This window comes from Erinaceus europaeus, chromosome 10 (genome assembly GCF_950295315.1).
Source record: "Erinaceus europaeus chromosome 10, mEriEur2.1, whole genome shotgun sequence".
NCBI classification, from domain to species: domain Eukaryota; kingdom Metazoa; phylum Chordata; class Mammalia; order Eulipotyphla; family Erinaceidae; genus Erinaceus; species Erinaceus europaeus.
Genome location: NC_080171.1, coordinates 33,767,905 through 33,782,497, shown reverse-complemented (window position 1 = coordinate 33,782,497; position 14,593 = coordinate 33,767,905). Strand labels below are relative to the sequence as shown.

Below are 14,593 nucleotides of genomic sequence, written 5' to 3'. Positions count from 1 at the left end.
ATATCCTACTTCTTTTTCCACTTCTGTCTCCATACAAAATAAGTAAATAAAAATATTTTAAAAACCAAAATGCTTGTTTAATATTATGAATGTTTTGGGTCTTAAACTGGCAAGATAGCTCGCTTGGGAGCCCTCCCACAACACAGACTGGAGCCTGAGGGAGACATCAGTGCTGTGGTCTCTCTCCCTCCTTCTCTCTCTCTCTGAGACTTTATCTTGTTCTTTCTGAAAACATTGACCTGTAGTAGTGAGACCCCAGTAATGAGAAAAACAAAACCAAAACCAAAATAAAATGAAGTATATGACCATCAAAAAAATATTGAATAAGAAAAGAAATTGTAGGGGTCTTTATTTAGAAGTTTAGTGATGCTTCTGTGACCAGAAATAAACTATAGGAACTTAACTCTTATTTATATCAATCAGCTTGTGATAAAATTGATTTTGTTATAAGTCATGTTGCCTAATGTTGCCTTTTCAAGAACCTATTGACAACATTAAGTGAGGGCTTACCATATGTCTATGTCTTTCTAAGTGTGTCTGTATAATATATATAGTATAAAAAGTTTGCATATTTTTCTGTCTTTTGTCTTGTCTGATTAAAAGAACTGGGAGGATATCCTATGTGTCTGGAGATGGGGAAAAATATCTGGCAAAAAGAAGATGTACTTTCATTGTTGATATTTATATAAATTTGTAGGTAATTCAATGTATTGTTATGAACTATTTTATTTTACTTATTTTTATTTCACTGGATATATATGAAGAAATTGAGAGGAAAAGGGGAGATAGAAAGAGAGAGATCTGTAGCCCTGCTTCATTGCTCATGAAACCTACTCCCTAGAGCTGGAGACCAGGGACTGAACTCAGGTATTTTAACGTAGTAATATGCACATTCAACATGGTGCATCACTACCTAGACCCTTTGTTTTGAAATTTTAATTGATAGGGACAAGTCATGATTCTATTAGGTTTTTTTAAAAAAATATTTTTGTATTATCTTTATTTATTTATTGGATATAGGTAGCCAGAAATTGAGAGGGAAGGGGGTGATGAGAAGAGAGACAGAGAGATACCTGCAATACTGCTTCACCACTAACAAAACTTTCCTTCTGCAGGTGGGGACTGGGGGCTCAAACTTGGGTCTTTGCACATTGTAACATGTGCTCAATCAGGTGTGCCACCACCTGGCCCCTGATTCTATTATTTTATATTTGATATATTTGTAGATGACAGAAATTTTATAGGTGAGAAATACAATATTACTTTTTATTATGTGTTATGCTCATAATTATTTTCACTCACTAATAATTACTAAGTGCCCACTATGTACTAGAACAGTTGATCCTCAAGTACAGTGCCTGGGGGGATGCATTGGATCGACCTTCTCGTGGTGCATCCCGTGAGTACCCATTTATTGGGGAAACTGACGATCCTTCCTAGCCGACTGAATCCACATGGATCCCAGTCACTTTCAAAGCCAGCAACAAGCAGACATCAGGCTCAACCTGATGCTGTTGACTGGCTACGGAAGAAGGGCAAACGCTAGAAGAAGAAGAAGTGCTTGGGAATTAGCATCTTCTTACTCCAAGATCATTCTGGTTGATCTGCCTGAAGACCATATGCTTGGTGCCAAAGCTGAGGAAGAGGTATAGAGTATCTTGTTTGGATGCTTTTGTGGAACCCCATGGTCTACAGAACAGAAATTCCTTTGTTGTGAAGGGTACTCTGATGCTATTTTCTCCCAAGTTTTGCTATGTTTATTTATTTATTGCATATAGACAATCATGAATGGAGAGGAAGAGGGATATAGAGAGGGAGAGCAACAGAGAGACACCTGCAGTCTAGCTTCACCACTTGTGAAGCATCCCCCCTGCAGGTGAGGGCTGGGAGCTTGAACCTGGGTCCTTGCACATTGTGACATGTGCACTCAACCAGGTGCATCACCACTTGGCCCCTTCTGGTGCTACTTATTGTGTGTCAGGTGGATGAAAAACTCACTGGAGTAAAGAATGTCTCCTCCATATGTTATATGTGGAGAATGACAGGTCTTTCCCAGTCCATGTTTCTAAGATGTGTCATTCATAGGAAGCAAGATCACCTGATCTACTCCACCACTAATCTTGTTTGTTAACAGCACTTTGTACCTATTCCCTGGGGTAGTAGCAAAGTTATACTTACAAGTATATCATGTCCAAACCAGTCTCTCCCCCTCAAGCCTCTTTATATACCTGCTTCCTATTTTAAGCCATGTTCATGTCTCTGAGTCTTAAACTAGATAATTTAATTTCAGATTCGTCAATTTGATTACAGGCAGCTGAAAAAAAATTCCTCTGCAATTCTTTTCCTGCAGGAGAACATCCATCTGGGAGCAGAGAGGTACAGCTATAGAAAGAGAGGAGGGTATAGGAGGTGTAGACTTGACATGGGAAAATTGTGCTTGAATTCTGCTTTCTGGAATCTTTTGCAAGTCATTTAACTTCTCCTAGGCCTCACATTGTGTCAGCTAGAAAATGAAAATATTAGGGAAAAGAGGATGGGGATAAGAGGCAAAGGAGAGGACCACGGGCCATAAAAGAAATAAAACAAAACAAATCAAAACAAACAAACAAACAAACACCCCCAACTATGAAAGGTATAAAGCAATAGACCATTATAGACTTTTACACAAGCCCTTTGTGCCTGTCCTCTCTCTCCCCTCTCTCTCTCCCTCTCCCTTCCTTTCTCTTTCTCTTACCTATATACATATTTTGGATGTCAATATTCTTTCATTTATGTTTCCTTTAGAGTTGGCATTTGAATTCCTCCTACATCGTTCAGCTCTGACCTGAGCTCCATAAATCCAAGGCCTTGGATTTACGGAGCTCTACCTTGCAGGCAATACCTGTTTTCTCCCAGAGGTGCATCTAGTTTAGTGTGAAAGCACAGCATGTTCCCTTTTTGTTAACTTAACCTCTGTGTTGTTTTTTATAAATCAGATTTGAATGAACAAGGACCCTAGAAAGCCTGTGATATGTAAATATTTAGTCAGGCAGATAGAGAGAGTAAGCATTTTCTCAACACAAAACATGATTTTGTTTGCTAAAGCAGTAATCTTGTTTGATAATCCATCAGTTTATTATCAGCTGTGTGGTGAGACATAAGACCAGAAGGAGATAATCAAGAACCTTCACCTGATACCACAGGGTTGATTACAGGGACAGAGAGAGTCTTCTGGAGGAGATTATGTTAAACATAGCCTTTCTATTTACAGTTAGTTGATTTCCTCCAAAGGCTTTAACCTTTCTGCCCCCAGCCTAGGTAACTAGGTCATTTGAAAACCTTCAACAGAGGTTTCTGCAGGTGTAGGACAACTAGATTTGTGTTTTTACCAGGCCCTGTTATTTCACTCTCAACACATTTCTTTTTAATTTTTTAAAATATTTGTTATTAACAGTATAAGATTGTAAGATTACAATGTACAGTTCCACACCACACCTACCACCATAGTTCTGTATTCCCACCCTCCAACCTCCCAAAGGTAACCCTTAGTTCTCACAAGTCTTAGAAACAGTTTTCTTTTTTTTTTTTTAAGTTAATTTGTATCAGGTCTCTAAATTCTACATATGAGTGAAACCATCTGGCAATTGTCTTTCATCTCCTTACTTATTTCGCTAGGCATAATCACCTCTAGTTCCATTTATTTGGTTGCAAAGAACACAATGTCATTTTTTTTTTGATGGCAGATACTCAACACATTTCTGAATCAAAATATAGTGGCACACACAAGGACAATATGGTACACGCGCACACACACACACACACACACACACACACACACACACACACACACACACACTACCACCACCATCCCCACCACCAGCACACCTAGGAAAGTTCAGTTTGAGGGGCCAGGTGGTGGTATATTTGGCTGAATACACATGTTATAATGAACAAGGACCTGAGTTTGAGCCCCTGGTCCCCACCTGCAGGGGGAATGCTTCACAAGCGCTGAAATAGTTCTGCAGGTGTCTCTCTCTGTCTCTTTCCCTTCCTATACCCCCCCTTCCCTCTTGATTTCTGGCTGTGTCTATTCAATAAACAAATAAAGATAATTTAAAAAAGAAAGGAAGAAAAGTCTGGTTTGAAAACAGGACAGGAAATCCTTTTGGGGACAGCTCTAAGTATTCAGTCCTATCTACTAAATTAATAAACTGACATTTTTCCATAGCATTGACTTGTATTGTGTTTTTATTATTTATTTATTTATTATTTTATTTTTATTTATTATTGTATTGTATTTGTATTTCCATAGCATTGCTTTGTATTGTATTTGTATTGTAATTTGTGGCTGCTGAACTAGGGCAGCACCCTAGTAGGTCTTCTCAGAGACCACCCTGGTAAAGGTAGTTGGAGTGCACACCTCTAGGGGGCAGAAGTGTCCCAGTGGAATTGTGCCCCTGGACTCTAGTAAGGAAGGAAGCAGGCCTAGTTCTTCATCTCATCTCATCTCATCTCATCTCATCTCATCTCATCTCATCTCATCTCATCTCATCTCATCTCACTTCACTTCACTGCATTTTCTGTATAGAGTCAGAGAGAAATTGCTAGAAAAGGCGGAGATAGAGAAGAAGAAAGAGAAAGAGAGACACCTGCAGCACTGCTTCACCACTTGTGAAGCTTCCCCCTGCAGGTGAGGACCATTGGGCTTGAACACGGATATTTGTGCACTGTAATATATTCACTCTACCACGTGCTCTGTTGCCTTAGCAGGCCTGCTTCTGATCCCTGATGGGAAGCAGAGCAGAATTTCTTTCCAAGGTTCATCCATGACTATCCCATTTATATCTTCACAGTTTATCCACTATGCAGAATGTCTCTACTTTGGGCTGCAGAGATAGCATAATGGCTATACAAAATATTTTCATGTCTGAGGCTTTGAGGTCCCAGGTTTAATCTTAGCATCACCATAAAGCAGAGTTGAGTAGTACTCTGGTCTCAATCTGTATGTATTACTCTCTGTATTTCTCTCTCATTAAAATAAGATAAATAAAATATTAAAAATAAAAAAAGAATGTCTTTACCTGAAGATTCTGCATGCAAGTCTAAAAATCCCTGAGGTTACTTGATTGCTTTCTGGCTCCTAAAAATAGAGACTGTGGTTTATAGCGGTATGCAATTATAATGTAATCACACACAATATCTTATTTGAGCCTTTCTCGAGATAAGTGGATGAGGAAACTGAGTTTCAAAGAATTTAAGTATCATGCTCAGATATCTGCAATTGATGATTTTGACTCATTGTTTCTGATCTTACTATATTCCCTTTCTTGCTCTTTCAAAGATAATCTCTTTAAAATGTAGATTCTGGGCCTGGCAAAGTAGCTCCCTCGAGTAGTAAACCTTGCCATGTGCTTACATCAGTTCCAGCCTGGCCCTCACTGCATCGGATGTATGGTGGTGTCTTTTTCTTTCTCTGTTTGCCTCTCTCTCCCATCTGAAAAAGCTGAGTTGGAGTGGTGACGCCCTAGAAATGAAAAAATGACAAAAATGAGTACAGACTCTGAAGCCAAATACCTAGTTTTATTTATCTGTTTTTGATACTTTATTTAGCTTTATAAAATAGAATTCCATTGATATTTCTACCAGTTTACAATACTGCATACATTTTGCAAATAGAACTTTACACTTCTAAGTGTGCACATGCCTTATGTATTTATTACCAAAGTTCTAGTCCATTACACTATTGAATTGATCCCTTCTTTTGCCCTTATTTTCCCTTTCCTTTCTCCTTTGTTAGTCACTGTGTGTGTGTGTGTGTGTGTGTGTGTGTGTGTATGTTTTATAGAATGTTTAGTTTATTTGCTTTTATATATTTGGCTTTGAATTATAGCTGGCATGACCTTGGATAAATTACTTATCTTGGTCCTCATGCCCTTAGTCTTGGTCCTCAGCCATAATGCAAAAATAATAATATTTACTCCATATGATTACTAGGAGTATACAATCGGTTTATACAACTATGACACTTAGAACAGTATCTGGCACTCAGTAAGTTTGAGTGACTGTTGCTCTTGTTTTTAATTTTTTTTAAATTATCTTTTATTTGATAGATACAGTCAGAAATTGAGACAAAGAGGGAGAGAGGGAGAGAAACAGAAAGACACCTGCAGCACTATTTCATCACTTGTGAAGCTTTTCCTCTGCAGGTGGGGACTGGGGGCTTTCTAATATGTAACCAGGTGCACCATCACCTGACCCCATTCTTTTTTTTTTTTATTATTGATTGATGAGAGAAAGCTAGAACATCACTCTGATGTGATGCTGAGGGTCAAGCCCAAGACCTTATGCTTGAGAGTCTAACACTTTACGCACTGTGCCATCTCCCATACCGCCACTCTCTTTCTAGCTCCACTTAATGATCCCTTATCAAATATTGTGTTTTCTCTGGTGGGCATTGCACTAGGCTGGAGAAATGAGTAGGGGAGGTTCTCTTTTCCATGAGATTCACTGCCTGTGAGGAAAAACTGGCCAGCAGGAAAGGGGTGGCCACCTGAATGAGCACTCTCTTGGCCTTTGTGTAAGCACAAAAAAACTGTCTGATGCCCATGATTACCTAGAAAGATCTGATACAGGAGGAGACCTGGAATTTGAGTTGAACACTGGCGATAAAGAGATACCCACTAGGCCAGCAGCTGAGGGGTGAGTGTTGTATGAGCAGTCACTGGCAGTAGTCTGGGCTTGAGGAAGCCATATTAGTTAACTAGGGCTGCCATAACAAAATACCTCAGGGGAGGTGGCTGGAAAACTGACATTAGATTTCTCACACTCAAGGAGACTGCATATTCAAGATCAAGGTGTCAGTGCTTTAGCTTCTTCTGAGGTATCTCTCCTTAGTTTGAAGACAGCTGACATCTCGTTGCATCCTTACATGACCTTTTTCTTTGTATCCCAGTCCCCCTGCATCTCTCTTAAAGACACTAGTCGTGTTGGATTAGTGCCTACCCATATGACCTCATTTTACCTTAATTACCTTCTTCCTAAGGGCATAGATCCAAATCTAGTTGCAGTCTCAAGTGCTGTGGTGAGAGCTTCTACATATGAAATCTGAAAGGGGACAACCTTCATCCCATAATAGAGATCATCTGTTAAGTTTGGCTGGAGTCAGGTGTATGTGGATGAATGTCTGGGGACGAAGCCAAATGTCAGATGGTGCCCAGATCCTGAAAGGCCTGGCTTCTTGTCCAGTGAAGGTGGGTGTTGCTAGATGGTGGAGGATGGAACCACTGCCTTTATGCTCCCCGGCTGCTTCAGCCTGTTGGTGTAGGGCAGGTTGCATGCTCTCATACTGTACTGTGTCAGCTGAGACATGGGCTTGAATTCCAGTTATTTTTAACCACACCCCAAGGCATACATGGCAGTTAAGGGAGGCGAGTTTGCCAGCATCAAGAGAGGGTCCTTAAGAACAAGGAGGTGTGTTGGTGAGGTAGGCAGGTAAATAGGGAAGGTGGAGGCAGCTACAGCTAAATAAGCCTGTGGAAGCAGCCTCTATGGCTGCATTGACATCAGCTGGAGTGGGGAGGCTTGCCTTGATCCCCCAAAATAAAGAATGACGCACTCTCTGGTTTCTTCTCCCTTCTCAACTACCCCCCCACACCCGTGTGTTCCTGGCAAAATCACACGACTTACTACTCTATTTTGTAAATGAGAGAAGAGCCTCCCTTCGTCCTCTTGCCAGGTAGAAGCACACAGCAAGCAGCTCACTGATGTTGACAGTCAGAGAATGAGATAATTACCCCTCTCCATTTTTAGAATGCTGCTCATCGTCAAGCATTTCCTTGCAAAATGAAAGGAGAGAGAGAGAGAGAGAGATATGCTACGGTGGGAGGAGCAGCAGCACTTTGTGTGATTCCTCTTTCCTTGTGGAGGCCTGAGGCAGAGGCACCCGGCCCTGGTTTCACTTGTGTCTGGATATAGCAGCTTGGGCAAGTCACATATCTTTCTGAGACTGGAGCTTCCCTTTTGTAAGATGGGGATGATGATACATAAACGGGGGATGGGTGGTGGTGCACCTGGTAGAGTACACACATTACAACACACAAGGACCTGTTTCACTACCCTGGCCCTCACTTGCAAGGCGGAAGCTTCATGAGCGGTGAAGCAAGGTTTCGGGTGTCTCTCCTTTTCTCCGTCTTTATCTCCCCCCCTCAAATTCTCTTTGTCTGGATTCAAAATAATAATAATAATTCCTCAAGAAGTAATAATAATATATAAATGACCAGGACAGTGGCAAGAAGCCAATGCAAAAAAGACTTATAGAGAACAACCCTTTGCAGACCATAACACTTTCTCCCAGTGTGTGTTCTTAGGGCAAGAAGAAAAGATTTGCCATTTTGGTGACTTGGTAGAAAAAAAAAGTAGCGTTTTTCAGTTCTCATCTTAGCTCTGTACTTGTGTCAAATCCTGGAGCAAGGCAGTCGCAGACCCTGCTTTTACTCCCCCTGCTTTGTAAAGTGGGAAGTGGCTTCTTTCTGTGTGTGTCTCTTCCTCCTTCTACTCCTCTTTTCTCAGATGATGTGAGGATTAATTGGATGGTGTCCGTGCTGTCTGCTAGAAAGACAGAAAGTGTGAAGTGTCATCTGGATGGGTTTGGTAAGCACAAGCTTCTCCTTTCTCTGCTTTTGACAAATAGAGTGACAGCCCATCGCTGTGTTTAAACAAGTTAATATGTATGTTCCTTGACATAAGGAAGTACTCTAATCATGAAATACAGCTTGCATGTCATTTGGTTTCGAGATTTTTATTGAGTACCACTAATCTTTTTGTACCACTAATATATTTTGGCTGGCATCACATTCTTGGTATAGTGGGTTAGTGATTGAATAGTTTGCAGACTTTATGAAACAAAATCCTCATTTAATAGTTTAGTTTGGCTACATTCTGAAAATATACAAAAACATTATGCACTTCAGCTTTTAATGGAGTTTTTTTTTTTCAACTTGTGGCTTTTGTTTGCTCTTCCTTTCCTTTCCTTTTTCCTCACTGTCCTTTCTTTTCTCTTTCTTTCTCATGTTTCAATTGCAGCTGTTGTCAAAGAAAGCTCCAAAGAAAATTGAGCTTGTGAACTGACTGAACTGCAAATTGAAGAATCCTCTTTGTACAACTCCATGTCAAGAATGTGTTTACAGACTGGCCTACAGCTCTGAACTTTGACATGTGAGTGCAGGGATTCAGAATATCTGAAGGCCACCATGCAGTGCGGTGACAGGACTGAAGTCCTTAGCAGAAACACCTGGATTGAATGTGCAGCAGGACTTCAGTCAACACCGCCCCGAAGTCACTGAACTCCATGACATCATGCCCAAGCAGGAAAAGTCAATAAGCCTCTGGCTGAGATCCTCTATTCTGCCTTTCCTTACCCACCCCGCCTCCAGTTCCTAACCCAGGGACAGTATTTAGAAAGCAGAGCTGGGCTCAGGCAGCCCTCTCAATTATTTTGGCTGGGGCCTTCCTGAATGTATTTTGCTATCTCTTTGTGATGTAAACAGGGGCAATCACAGTTGGCAGGGTCGCTCTTTCTGTTTTAATTACACAGGCATAATTACAGTTCTAGGGTCTGGAGGCAGCATAGAGTTCTTTGGAGAACTTCACAGGGATTTTTTTGCTATGACATAGCTTGGGGTGTGTGGGGGGAGGCATAGTGGTGGTGGAAAGTAAGGCAAAAGGCATTTCCAAAAAGGAAATAATAACACTATTCATGCTAGTGTTCCATTCCATATTGAATAAATCACAACAGAGCAGACTTTTTTCTTTAATTAATAATTAATTAATAATTTTTACCAGAGCACTGCTCAGCTCTGGCTTATGGTGGTGCAGGGGATTGAACCTGGGACTTTGGCACTTCAGGCATGTGAATCTCTTTGCATAACCATTATGCTGTTTCATAACTTTTTTTTTTTCCTTTTCTTGCAGGGGGAGGTATTTCAAGCTGTGCTCATGTAGTGGTGGGAAAATTGGCATAAATACTGATGAATGGGTGTGGATAGAGAATGATATAAAAAAATGCTCCTCTAAAAAAAACATAGGAAATAAATTATGAACATCCAGCTGTATCTGAGTGAATCTATAGGTGCCCTGAGTTCCATGTATATGGAGAAAGACCTCACTGTAGTAATCCCATTCTGGCCCATACCTGAGCCATAAAACCCTCAGCTGTTCACTTAGCGGCCACTTCGTTGCTCAGCTGATGTAGCAAGAAATCACAGAACCACCAGGGTAATGGGAAGAGTAGTGACAGTGGCAGAGACTAGGCTGTTTCTGTTAGGAAACATGTTTTTATAGGTAATTCTGTTGTACCTTAGGTATTAAATAGAACAACTAAAAGATGCATTGGATCGACCTTCCTGTGGTGCATCCCGTGAGTACCCATTCATTGGGGAAACTGACGATCCTTCCTAGCCGCTGAATCCACATGGATCCCAGTCACTTTCAAAGCCAGCAACAAGCAGCTCCTGACAGCTTTCAAGCTGTTGGTCCTGCTCTTCAAGTCCTCCAACTTAATGTTGAGGGGCTGTCCTTCGCCAAACGCATTATCTTCGCCCACCCTGTTCAGCGCTTGACGTCTCATCATCCAATCTGGACTCCTGTGCCTGCACTGAACTTCTCTGTTCCAGACTCTTGGAAACAGAGTTGGCAGTCAGCTGAGGTGGGGAACGGTCACCTCGTCACAGACCCCTGCAAGCGTCAACCCGGCTTTGGCCTAGCACGTTATGATTGGGCCCTCCTCAATCGCTATCCAACAGGCCATGGCCGGTGCGCCGCTATGTTCCATCGCTGGGGAGCCAGAGACTACCCGAACTGCCCCTGTGGCTACAGACAGACTATGACCCACATAGTCAACGCCTGCCACTTCTCCAGATTCAAAGGAGGTCTCGAAACTTTACATCAGGCTCAACCTGACGCTGTTGATTGGCTACGGAAGAAGGGCAAACGCTAGAAGAAGAATGAAACATGTTTTTATAGGTAATTCTGATGTACCTTAGGTATTAAATAGAACAACTAAAAGATGTTTTGTTTTAAATTAGAGCTGGAGTGAAAATTTCCCCATGGCTCTAGTAAGTTGGCAGTTTTTATAAGCCCATTTCCTCTCACAGTTTCTAACACAAACTCCCATCTTGTCTCCTTGAGCTGAAGGGTGAGCCATTGTGAGAAGACCTCTACCTTAGAAAAGGAAAGAGTTACCTTTATTAACTGTCCTGGTGATATTTGGATAGGGTGGTGGTGGGGAGGAGGATAGCTCACCAATTTTAGAGGGGGGAGATAGTAAATATGTTCTGCAATCATCATTTTAAAACACACATACACATTTATATATCGTATGTTTGGAAAAAAAGAGGGCAGTGCAGTGGCACACCTGGTAAAGAGCTCATGCTATAATTTGCGAAGACCCGGGTTCAGGTCCCCAGTCCCCACCTGCAGGAGGAAAACTTCACAAGAGGTGAAGTAATGCTGCAGATGTGTCCCTCATTCTTTCTCTATCTTCCTCTCTTCTCTCAATTTCTATCTCTATCAGATTAATCAATATAATTATGATGAGAATGATATTTTAAGAAGGACATTTTGTAATTGAGGGATCATTTAGCATTGATGGTCTTTATGCATGTATCCTGGTTTGGAATCAGGGGACAGCATTTCAGTCCCCTTTTTAGCTGGAGGACCAGTTCTTTCTGCCACCCCCCACCCTTACCCCCCCCCCCAACCCACTCTTACTGGATTTTTTTTTTTTTTCAATTTGTTAAGATGCTAAAATCTGCTTTGTGTGATTTATGAAGGAACTTGAAGCGATTAGTCTCACAGTGCATGAAAATTCCTCAGGTTCGGGGGTGGGGTGGAGTGGAGTGCATGGCCAATCTGTTACACTGTTTGCCATGGACTGGATGGGAACATGAGCAGCTCCCAGCCATAAGGAGATTGTGTTGAGTTATTAAACACTTGTGGTAAAGCTGCTTATTGTTAATTCCCCGATGTCCTGCTGGAGCGATAGGATAAAATCAGATCGGATTAGATCAAAGAGCCTGAGAGCCAGCCTTTGGAGCAGATTCATTTAATCAATAAAGAGACCTCCTGAGAGAGGGAGAGAGAATAGAGCCCAACTGGTAGCACAGGAGATTAAGTTGTGGGTGTGTGGGGGCACTGGGATGTGGGGGGGATGCTGGGAGGTGGTGGGAAAGAAGTAACATTTACACATATTTATCCCCCCTTTCTTCTGAAGGTGTAATTCTCCTCTCAAAACATTTCAGCCATGCTCACCAAAGGGTATAAACATTTCTTTAAGATTTCATTAATCCAACACGTCATCTCCCAAGTAAGGCCCCATAAGCCACGAGGCTATTTAAAAACAAAGAACAAGAACAACAACTTCCCCTCCATAAAAAAGTATTTCAACAGAAGCAGTGGAGGCTGAAATGATTCCCCAAGAAATCCCATATAAGTTAATCTGAAAAATTTCCTATTGTCCCTTTGTGAGGAGCAATAATAGAGAAACACCAAAAGGCCAAAGCCTGACTCCCCCACCCCCTCCTTTGTATTCTCCTCATGCTTACCTCCCAATCCCCCCTTACATTCTCCCACCCCATAATTACAAAGCATTGTGTATTAAGAGGTATGATGTGGTGCCCTTCAACCATGATTAACACTTAAACCCATGCATATTCATTCACTTCTTAGTCCCCTCCAAAACCCCCATAAAATGAGATCTTGCTGAGAAGGAAGTGACATCCATTAGAAAGTTAACTACTGAAAATGAGAGGGAAAGAGAGAGAGAGAGAGAGAGACAGAGAAAGGATAGAGCAAATTAAGGATGCGAGTCCCTCAATAGTTATTGGCCTTAATGGTGTTATAAAAATGATGTCTACTTTTACCAGGAATAATTTATATTCTGAATTAAATAAGGATACGTATCTATAAATCCATTCTATAAAACTTAATTTTCCATCTAGATATGCTGATTATTTCAGGCCTGGCATACCTTTACCGGTTGTTAATTACCTTGGGATGGTTTAACACTATTTTCCAAATCAGCATGCATGCATAAAAATGACTGCAATCCAATTTGACACATTATTAGTGATGATTATTGTCATAGATAAATTAGATTGAACAGAAAATAACCTTCATCCTTAGCATGTTTTAGCTCTCAGAATTAATGTGATTTGGTGAACACATATAAATAAAAATCTGATGAGTCCCTGCTGACTGCAGGGCCTGCTGGTGCTGAAGTGTATCAATTTCATGCAGATGATGAATTCCTTAAGCATTCCATGATAATCATGCTTGATTTGACAAGACTTTCTCATGCTATTTTAGGGCCTTAATTTTCTGTGAAGTTCTGTCAAGTGCTCATCAAGCACCCACTTATCTCCGTATCTTAACCTGGCAGCCAATCACAAGGTTGCCTAACAGTACAGCGAAGAGTGCCAGGCCATTAATATTCGAGTCACGTGACTGTCCAAGGAGAGAAACCAATCAATGGCTGATTAACATGCAGGTCACATGACTCACGAGGAGCGTAAATGAGTTACACAGTAAGACATCAAACAAATTTTCATCTTGAAAGAGTGATTGCTTTTTCTGCTGCTGTGATGTTTGTCAAATTCGCTCTAGCCTTGTCCAATTAAGCTCCATGAGCTGAATTAATAATGAAGAGATGTAAGCACTGCGCCAGCATGAGAGCTGTGAGGGCTGCCACGGAATAAGAACTGCTGGGAAAAAAAAATTCCTAGAATGATTGAAAAATCACATCTGGATAACCGGAATAATTGCTTTTGCAATCTTGATGCTGTTTTGTACTCTCCAGTGAAAAGTGTGAACTGGAGTATGGCAGGGATGTGGTACTTATTTTGCATTATTCTTCAGAGGACAGATGCCTTTGAGCTTAGAGTGATTTTAAAGGCATTACACAAATAAATGCTAATTAGATTATTGTTTGTGACCCTAGTAACGAATTTCATTTGCACACTCGATTATGTCCTGGGACCTACCTTCTAGAGATATGATGTCTCCAGATTTTTAAATTATCTGTAAAAGGGAAAGAGATTATTCTGTGTTCTTGTATCTTGAGAGAAGAGGACTAAACCAATTACTTTAGAGGGAATGTGTGTTGTTCATAGTATTAACATTCGCACATCATTAAATTAAGTTCACTGAATTACTTTCAAATGCAGAGGTGAGCCTAGTGAGAATTTTCCCGAAAAGGCAGATATTCTCTTACTGTTGATAACCAATGATTTTTTTTAAAAAAACTTTTTAGTTTTAGAGAAAGTTCCATTCAATCACAAAATCAGTTGCATTTCAGCACAGGTGTGCCACTTCTTCTAGCGTTTGCCCTTCTTCCGTAGCCAGTCAACAGCGTCAGGTTGAGCCTGATGTAAAGTTTCGAGCCACCTAAGTTCAGGCGACACGCTTAGAATAGAGACGCAATGACTAATAAAGCTTTCATTCCTTCCCTGAAGAGAGTGAGGCTTGAATAATGGTTTATTGGAATTATCAGAGAGTATCAAATCCTACTTAATAAGTTCCAACATGAAATTAGCTCAATTCCCAAAGGCCCTTCTAAAAC

General features: G+C 41.0%; 1 long non-coding RNA gene across 1 annotated transcript in view; it reads left to right on the top strand.

The window, feature by feature from the left end:
* LOC132540727 (uncharacterized) overlaps nt 1-9,302 on the top strand; it is a 30,821-nt gene extending 21,519 nt beyond the window's left edge. Inside the window, exons 2-3 of the long non-coding RNA XR_009551885.1 lie at nt 8,548-8,628; nt 9,061-9,302. This is a non-coding gene — a long non-coding RNA (uncharacterized LOC132540727). The remainder of the gene's footprint in view (nt 1-8,547; nt 8,629-9,060) is intronic.
* The last annotated feature ends 5,291 nt before the right edge of the window (nt 9,303-14,593 follow it).